We start from the raw sequence: 10510 nt of genomic DNA, 5'->3' as shown, positions 1-10510 counted from the left end.
AGGCAGGCAGATTTCAGTGAGTTCACGACCAGCCTGATATACAGAACAAGTTCCAAGACAGGCACAGGTTCACAGAGATACTCTCTCTTGGAAAACCTAATAAAGAAAAAATAGATTATAGGTAGACAGACAGATAGATAGATGGATGGACAGATGGATGTATGAATGGACAGACAGAAGGACAGACATAATCTATATGTATGTATGAATGGATAGATAGATAGATAGATAGATAGATAGATAGATAGATAGATTTATAGACAAACAAATAGATCAAGTCTGACCTGAAGAAGCGGTAGTAGCATCCCTGGTAGTGCTGAGAGCCAAGGGTAACTAGGTCTGTAGAGATGGTCTAAGGACTAGATCCATGGTCCATCCCAGTCTAGAGAAGAAGTAGTGTAGTAGATGGAAAAGGGTTGTGTTGGCTTGGAAATCCTGTAGACCTGGCTGGTTTTGAACTCAGAGTTGACTGTTCTGTGCCTCCAGAATGCTGGGATTTGAGCAACTACATCTCAGAAGAGTTGATTTTCAAGACTCATTTCCAATTAAGTAAATTTAAGCAAAAGATAATTTTTAAAAATTTCATTAAATTTACATTTATATATTATGTTTATTAGAAAATTGATTTAGATTTTATTTTGTTAATCATTTGTACATTTGTATATGATCTGTTTGGTATTTTATGGTAACAATAGAAATGCCCAAGAGCTGGACTGCTGAGCATGCTCAAGGCCTGGGTTGGGCCCCAGCCTCACACGACTATCAGGTGTGATAGTGTACACCTGTAGTCACAGCACTAGGGAGGTAGAGGCAGGAGGATTGGAAATTGTAGGTCATCTTCATCCACTAGTGAGTTTGAGACAAGCATGGGCGACATGAGACCCTGTCTACAATAATAATAATGATAACAGTGTTGATGATGATAAAGAAGAGATGTCTAAACACAGTCCTGTAAGACAGAATTTTGGTCACACTCACAATGGCATCCTTACCTTATTAGTAAGGTTCTTTTTAGCAATAGTTTAATCCTGAATTTGTCAAAGAAAAAGGCATGGGAAGAAAAATTCTATGCACTATTTCACTAACAGTAGTGTTCCTTTATACAGAGCATCACAATGGAAAACATCCACACTGCCATCCAAACAGCTATCTCATTCATTTCCAAAGAAAACCTGTAAAATGATTAAGCTGCGTTGCAAAAGATGGGTCAGGTTAAAGCAAACAGTGCTTCTGTGATCACTTTCGGGAAACAAAACCCAAGAGTGTAAGGACCGCCCAGTGGACACCTACCAGCTTTACTTCAAGTGCCAGCAATGGGCGCTGTCTGTGGTAGGAGAGCAAACACTAGGAAGTGCTGTTCTCAGACCACTGCTGTGGGAAGTGTTTACAGGATGACAGGCTCAGCAAGTCATGGGCTCAGCTGTTTAATTCAGCTGTCTTCTAAATGTCGTTCAAAGACGGGGTTTCTTCGGGGTTTAATATGTCTTCTGTGCACAAATCTTTGATTGTTGTGTGTGGTTCACTCTTGTTTTTGAACAAGTATTACATTTCTTTCTTTTTCTTTCTCTATTTCTTTCTTACTCTCTCTCTCTATCTGTCTCTCTCTCTCTCTGTGTGTTTCTCTGTGTGCCTTTCTATGTCTCTCTTTCTCTCTCTCTCTCTCTCTCTCTCTCTCTCTCTCTCTCTTTCTCTCTCTCGTTTTTAAGACAGAGTTTCTCCTATAGCTCTGAGGAGATGCTCAACTCTGCTAGAAACCTGAGGGTCACTGAACCTCCTATAAATGTCACCTGGCTTCTGGGGACCAGATGTCTTTGCTTAGAGTGCTGTCTAATTTTTATGTCAACTTAACACAAACGACAGTCATCTGAGAAAAGGGAACTTCAGTTGGGACGTGCCCTCATAGAATGGCCGGTGGGCAAAACTGTGGGCATTTTCTTGATAGATAATGGATGTGAGAGGGCCCAGTCCATTGTGTGCAGTGCCATACTTGGGCAGGTGGTTCTGTGAGCTGTATACAAAATAGGCTGAGCAAGCTATCGGGAACAAGCCAGTGAGCAGCACCCCTCCATGGCCTCTGCCTCATCTCCTTCCTCCAGGTTCCTGCCCTGCTGGGGCTCCTGCCCTGACTTCCCACAGTGATTGTCTGTGATGTGGGACTGTAATCTGACCTGAACTCCCCCAGCCATGTTGCCTTTGCCAGAAACCTGTGCGACATCCTGGTCCTCAAGTCTATCATGGTCTGTGTCCTGCTTGGTTCTCCTGTATTCACTTTCTTCATTGATATTAAGTGGCTGTGACGTGAAGGGCTCCTGGAGGGTGTGTCTGTCAAGTGAACACTCTTTACTTTCTTATTTCATACTTATTTACTAAAGAGAAACAGTCTAGAAATAACCTATTAACAGAAACCACAGGCTTGCTTTTCTGAACAAACAAAGTGTCTTAATGTATGATTTTCAAGGTGAAATAACTTGTAGGGAGGAACTATCAGTGGGCTCTAAATGAGGAGAGTCCCAGTATTCTGTGTGTTGCTGTTAGAAGTTCAGCTCACCACACTGTTGGCCTCCTGTTCCTGCTGCCTGGTTAGCACAGGAGAGCTGGAGGGATCCGTTCCTGCCCCCTGGAGTCCATGCAGTCTGAGGACAACCAGAGACACAGGGCTGTCTCCCCTGAAGCAGAATCTTTCTAAATGGGGAACTGACAAAGATGTAAGTTTTATTTAGCAGTGGTGGGCTGTCACAGGGGTTTGTTCTTCAAGATGATTTTGGTTTCAAATCCAGTCTTATGCCTTAATAGTGTTAGTATTAACTCATTTATAGCATATACCTGTAGTGATGAGGCAGCTAGCCTGCTTTTTTTCCTGCCCGGCTCCCACATGGCGAGCTCGACACCCGAAATAACAACACACAAACGGTATTCATTTAAATACTGCCTGGCCCATTAGTTTCTAGCCTGTTACTGGCTAACTCTCACATCATGATTAACCAATTTCTATTAGTGTGTGTAGCACCACGAGTTGGTGGCTTACCGGGAAGATTCAGCATGTATGACCTGACGCTGGCTCCATGTGTCAGACCTGGAGAGGAGAGACATGGCATCTGGCTCACTTCCCTTCTTCCAAGCATTCTGTTCTTTCTACTCTGCCTTTTTAAATTCTGCCCAATCAGGCCAAGCAGTTTTCTTTATTAATTAACCAATGAAAGCAACAGATAGAAAGAAGATACTGCCACATCATATACCCACAAGACATGTCTTAAGAAATATGAGGTATATGTGCATTCCCACTATCTGTGCCTACAACCCCGGCACAACCACATTTACTTAGGAGCCTTCCCCAGCAACTGTGTGCAAGGGGATCCTTGGAATTCAAGCTATTTCCAGTTGGGGGCCTTAAAGCAAATTACCTCTTATTATCCAGGTGCCTTGGTGTCCTACGTATATATATTTGAATCATATTAAATATATTTAGTTTAAAGTATGTTCCCCAAAAGCAAGAATGATAAAGATATTCTCAGTGTATACATAGCAGAGTCACCCCAGGTGAGCAAGAGCAGGGCAGTCCGGCCAACTACCCCATATGCGCTTCCAAGTCCCATGGAGAAATCCATGTGGAAGCCCTGGGGTTGCTGACGCAGGGTTTATAAGCCTTTGATGTAAACCACAAACAATTTCTTTCAAGTGTTCCCGTTCATTTCGTTCTTGTTACTTCCCTTCACCAACTTGAGCAAATACAAGATGAAGTCAGTTTTTCATTGCTCAGACTTAGACAAATTTATCTGCTATACTTTTGATCTAAAGTGTTTCCCAAATGGCTATTGCCAAAAGCTTGCTCCAGGTGGTCCTGGTGAAAGTCAATGTGTCACAAAGCAAAACCAAAAGTCGTGAATCTGGGGAATAACTGGTAATGTCTAGAGGGCAATACTGAACTTGGAGTAACCAGAATACAGCATGTAATTGTACAATATTGTCAAATAACAAAATTAAAATAGATTAAAAAGTAATATTTCATAAGACTAAGAAAAATAAAACATCTTTTCTTCACAGTGGTGTTTTTGGGAGTTGGGGAACTGGTTTATTTGTCTGTTGTTTGGTGAGACAAGGATGTCCTCCACAGCAGCAGAAGCGGCTCCTCAGAGCTTAGTTATTTTAGAGACTGGAGAATTGTGATATGTTCCGGGAAATTCTGAAATTTTTATTCTCTTTCTCAGTTTCCCCATGGCTGGAACTGCAGGCACATGGGTCCTTCTCTGACTGCTATGGAACCCTTAACGACCTGACAGAATGTGTCACCTGACAGAGTCTGTTCCCCTGTGTCACACCTGAGTGCAGGACAGGCAGTACCCTAGCCCTAAAAGGTGAAACTTTGCTTTTTTTCTCTCTTCTTCCTCTTCTTGTTTTCTCTCTGTATCTTTCTGCTTTGCCTGCCTTTCTTTCTTTCTCTCTCTCTCTCTCTCTCTCTCTCTCTCTCTTCCCACGAAGTCAGTCTGCACTCCCTTCCTCTCTTCCTTTTCTTCCTGTCCTCCCCAAATCCCTTACCTTCCTCAAATAAAACTCCCCATGTGCTCTGTCAGCATGCAGTGTCTGTCGCTCACCTGCCGAGGTCTCTAGTGCACAGAACCATCACACTGCCCCTTCCCTCTCCTCTTCCAGTAAACTTCTATGTCAGCCTCATTGCAGTGCCCTATTTCTCTTTGTGGTGGTTTTAAATTATAATAGTGATGATCTCCTTTCATGCAATAAGAAGTGATTATTTTACCAAAATTATGAGGAGACTTTTTTTGCAATATGTGTTTTTTTTTTTTTAAGAATGTCTTCTAGGACATTGCTAACTTTTAAAACAAACACCATTCCTAGAAAATTGGCATCATACCTACTCAGCATAGCTGCAGTCAGTTTCTTTGTAAGAGCTGTATCGTGCATCCTATAAATCACCAATGTTGACCTCTGACCTCCACTGTTCTTCCGTTCTCACCCATCTGCCATTAGGGAAGGACCAAATGCTCAGAAACACATTAGCAACAGGCATAAACTGCATGGTGACCACCACAGTTTGACCAAGTCCCAGCGTTTCCACACTGCAGACTGCACGCCTCCAGCACCTTGTTCCTTTCGTTTTTAATGATGCTGTCAGGTCCTGTTAAATGCCTTTCCCTTGGGGATATTCTGTGTGGGCTTTGATAAAAGGATACAAATGTGTGCAATGTTGGCCTCTCTGAAGAAAATAATTCACTGGGAAAAAATGCCCGTTACCATGGAACCAGGGATCCTTATTGAATCTTTGGCTTTTGAAAATGCCAACTTTGAAGGTAAGAAGATCCTTGGGTCTTTAAAGGTCATATCAGCACCAATAGATGAATGGATCTTGCATACAATGAAAGTTGAAGCATTTGTCTATAGTACTGAGCCTTGGGTAGGAGAAGCAATTTCCAGTGGTATGAGGAGATACCAAAATGCCAAATGTTTTAATTGTAGTAGAATAGGACATCTAAGAAGGGACTATAGACAAGGAAATCCTAGAGATAATCTCTAAGAATGGCTAGAATAGGCAGTCTAGGTCTCAGTCTTCTGGTATATGTAGGAGATGTGTCAAAGGCTGACACTGGACTAATGAATATAGGCCAACATAAGAGAGGCAAGACAATCAGATACCATTGGGAAACTCCTTGAGTGGCATCTTGTAGGTGTTCATGTCAAATAATGTCCAGTCATTCCCAGTCACTGGGGAGACCATATCTCTCAAGGAAAATTAAACAATACAGTGCACACTGTAAAAAAAAACCATACTAGTTTATGATGGAAGAGACATGTAAGACAAATCAAAAACTCCAGTAGGAAATAGCAAATATATATTTTGTCAGACTTCTATGATCAAAGACCAAATCTAAGAGTGTGTATTAATGACATTGCAATTGAGGAATTACTAGACACAGGTGCGGATGTGAGTATAATTACTCCAGAATCTTGGCATTCAGCTTCGTCTCCTCAGGAGATATTCATTTCCTAAGAAATGGAACCCTATCTCAAAGCATGAGATGGGTTGAATGCATAGGGCCAGAAGGACAGAAAGGAAGGCTGAAGCCATATGTAGCTATTATTGCAGTGAATTTATGAGCTCCTCACCTATTGCAGCAATGGAATACCCAGGTTAACATTATTAGTGCAGTCCCAAAAACTTATGTTTTTGGAAGTATGTTATAGGATATTATAAACAAAGAATCACTAGCCATTCAGTTTGTACAAGAACCCAAAGCAACTAGCCACCATTCAGACATACTAATGGCTTTGCATTTAAAATGGTTAAATGAGAAACCTATATGGGTTAAACAAATGTCCTTTAACAGAAGTGAAACTTCAGACTTTCATGCAGCTGGTATAGGAACAGCTAGATTTCACCATATTGAAGAATTAAGCAGACCTTGGAACTGTCCTATATTTGTTGTTAAAGTGAAATCTGGAATATGGGGAATGGTGACAGATCTAAGAGCTGTCAGCAATGTTATTTAGCCTATGGACCCTCTACAATCTGGAATTCTTCTGCCTTTTCTATTACAATAATGATGGCTTCCTATAGTTATTGATTTAAAAGATTTTTCTTCACTATTCCTTTACAAGAAAAGGACGGAGAAGAATTTGGTTTTATAGTGCCTAATTATGTAGTTACAGACTGCTTCTTAATCCTGGCTGCCTAGAATGGAAATAATCAACAGAAAATATATTAATTAAAATACTGCTTGGCCCATTAGCTCTAGTTTATTATTAGATAACTTTTACATATTAATTTAACCTACTTCATTAATCTGTGTATCACCATGTGGCTGTGGCTTGATGGATAAAGTTATCAGTGTCTGTCCTTTGGGGCTACATTGCTTCTCTCTGACTCCAACCTTCTTTTTTCCAGCATTCAGTTTAGTTTTCCATACCTACTTAAGTTCTGCCTTGCTATAGGTCCAAAGCAGTTTCTTTATTCATTAATGGTAATCACAGCATACAGAGGGAAATCCCACATCATACTTATAATAGTTATCAGCCAATACTTTTTAAGTCAGCCATTGGAAATAGTATGCAAGCAATTTCCTAAGTCTATAATTTGCCATTATATGGATGACATTTTGTTATCTGACTCAAATGCAGATACTTTAGAAAGAATGGTTGAAGAAGTAAAGAAAGTTTTGCCTAAATGGGGATTACAAATTGCTCCTGAAAAAATACAAAGAGGGAACTCTGTAAATTACCTAGGTTACAAAACAGGTTTATAAAAAATTAGAACACAAAAGACACAATTTAGGAAAGACTGATTGTGGACACTTAATGACTTTCAAAGATTGTTAGGAGACATTTCCAATTTATGACTGGCTTTTGGATAAAACCTGATCTAACAGTTTATTTAAACAAAACCTTATATGGTGACAAAGACTTAAATAGTCTCAGGCAATTAAAAACCAAAGTGGAAAAAAACTGACAGTTGTTGAAGAGAAATTACAAGAGGCAAATGTAGACATAGTGAATCCAAAGCTTAATTGTATTCTAGTCTTATTGCTTTCTAGAATTTGCCCTACAGAAATTTTAATGCAGAGAGAAGATATTATCTTAGAATGGATATGTTTACCATGTAAACAAAGTAAAAGATTAAAAACTTATGTGGAAAAAGTCTCTGAATAAATTATAAAAGGAAAATTGAGACTTCGTCAACTAGCAGAAATATACCCAACATAGAATATAGTGCCGTTGCTACTGATGAAATTAAAAAGTTATGGGAAGACAACAAACTATGTCAATAAGTTTTGCTAATTTTTTGGGAGAATTAATAGCAATTATCCCAAAAGCAATAGCTTTAACCTTATAAAGAGAACTACTTCGTTTCTCCCCTGAATTGTACATGATGTACCTAAAACTGAAGCCCATACATTTTATACTGGTGCAAATAATCAGGAAAGGCAAGTTACAAATCAAAAGAATTAAGTATAGTGAAACTATTCCCTTATAATTCTGTCCAAAAGGTATAATTATATGTTATTCTCATGGTACTAAGGGATTTTAAAGAACTTCTCAATATAGTTACTGATTTACAATATGCAGAAAGAGTTGTCTTGCATTTTGAAACTGCTAATTTATTCCAGATGATACAAAATTGACTTTATTCATTCAGGTTCAAGATATAATCAGGAATAGGCTTTGTCCCATATACATAGCACACATCTCATCCCCCTATGGGCTTGCTAGGTCCTCTAGTTCAAGGTAATGCAGAAATTGACTGATTATTTATTGGAAGTGTGCTGAAGATCTCAGAATTTTATAAGAAACATTATGTCGATAGCAAAGATTTAAGGAAAGAGGTTTCTATTACATGACAACAAGGTAAGGAAATTATAAAGAAGTGTACTACTTGCTCTTTCTTTTTTTTTTCCTTTCTACTATATCCAGCCAAGCTTTCGTTCACTATAAATGGAAAAAACAAAATTTTCCAGGATAAAAACAAATTTAAACAATACGTAGCCACAAATCCAGCCTTACAGAAAATAATAGATTCCTCCTATTTCTGAAGACATGTCTTTGTGGGTACATGCTATAAATAAGTTAATAATAACACTATTGATCATAGGACTGGATTTGAAACCAAAATCATCTTAAGGATAAACCCCTGTGGCAGCCACCCACAGCTTGATGGAGGAAGGTCATTGGTTAAATAAAAAGAAACTGCTTGGTCCTCATTGGTTAGAAGATAGGTGGGAGGAGTAAACAGAACAGAACGCTGGGAGGAAGAGGAAGTGAGCTTAGACTCCACAGCTCTCCTCTCCGGAGCAGACGCCTCAGAGAGACGCCATGCCCCAGCTCTGACCCAGGATGGACTTAGGCTAGAATCTTCCCGGTAAGACCGGTGCTCACAGATTATTAGAGATGGGTTGATCGGGATATCAGAATTAGCCAGTAAGGGCTAGAGCTAAAGGGCCAAGCAGTGATTAAAAGAATACAGTGTCCGTGTAATTATTTCGGGGCATAAGCTAGCCGAGCAGGCGGCTGGGGTGTTGGGGACGCAGCCCCGCTGCCGCTCCTATTAGTACAATGGCTAAAGGAAACTAGCATCTTTGTCAGTTCTCCATTTAGAAAGACTCTGCTTCAGGGGAGACACCCCGTGTCTCTGGTTGTCCTCAGACTGCATGGACTCCAGGGGGCAGGAACGGATCCCTCCAGCTCTCCTGTGCTAACCAGGCAGCAGGAACAGGAGGCCAACAGTGTGGTGAGCTGAACTTCTAACAGCAACACACAGAATACTGGGACTCTGCTCATTTAGAGCCCACTGATAGTTCCTCCCTACAAGTTATTTCACCTTGGAAATCATACATTAAGACCTTTATTTCTTCATAAAAGGAAGCCTGTGTTCGTGTTAACAGCTGATTTCTAGCCTGTTTCTCTTTACTAAATAAGTAGGAAATAACAGAGTAAAGAGTGTTCACTTGACAGACACACCCTCCAGGAGCCCCTTCAAGTCACAGCCACTTAATAACAAGGAAGAAAGTGGACACAGGAGAACGAAGCAGGACGCAGACCATGATAGACTTGAGGACCAGGACATCACACAGGTTTCTGGCTGCTATGACAACACCATAGCAAAGGCAACATGGCTGGGGGGAGGTCATGTCAGATTACAGTCCCACATCACAGTCCATCAGTGCAGAAAGTCAGGGCAGGAGCCCCAGCAGGGCAGCAACCTGGAGGCAGGAGCTGGTACAGAGGCCATTTCGGGGTGATGCTCACTGGCTTGTTCCCCATGGCTTGCTCAGCCTGCTTTGTTATACAGCTCACAGAACCACCTGCCCAAGTATGGCACTGCACACAATGGACTGGGCCCTCTCACATCCATTATCTATCAAGAAAATGCCCACAGTTTTGCCCAGCGGCCATTCTAAAGAGGGCAGTTCCCAAATGAAATTCCCTTTTAACAGATGGCTCTAGTTTGTGTCAAGTTGACATAAAAATTAGACAGCACTCTAAGCAAAGACATCTGGTCCCCAGAAGCCAGGTGACAATTGCAGGAGGTTCAGTGACCCTCAGGTTTCTACCAGAGTTGGGCACCTGCTTAGCGCTACAAGAGAAACTCTGTCTAAGAAAGAAAGAGGGGGGAGGGAGGGAGGGAGGGAGAGACGGACAGAGGGAGGGAGGGAGGCGATATTTGTGCAAAACAAGGGTGAACCACCCACTCTCCTATTCCACACACAACAATCAAACACTTGTGCACAGGTCACATATTAAACCCTGAAGAAACCCCGTATTTGAACGACATTTAGAAGACAGCTGGATTAAACAGCTGAGCCCATGACTTGCTGAGCCTGTCATCCTGTAAACACTTCCCACAGCAGTGGTCTGAGAACAGCGTTTCCTAGTGTTTGCTCTCCTACCACAGACAGCGCCCATTGCTGGCACTTGAAGTAAAGCTGGAAGGTGTCCACTTGTGAGATGTAGTTGGACTTGCTCCAATCCCAGCACAACCGAGGCACAGGACAGTCATCTCCATGGG

Source organism: Microtus pennsylvanicus, chromosome 9, assembly GCF_037038515.1.
Source record: "Microtus pennsylvanicus isolate mMicPen1 chromosome 9, mMicPen1.hap1, whole genome shotgun sequence".
In the NCBI taxonomy this organism is placed as follows: Eukaryota; Metazoa; Chordata; class Mammalia; order Rodentia; family Cricetidae; genus Microtus; species Microtus pennsylvanicus.
Note: the sequence above shows the minus strand (reverse complement) of the source record.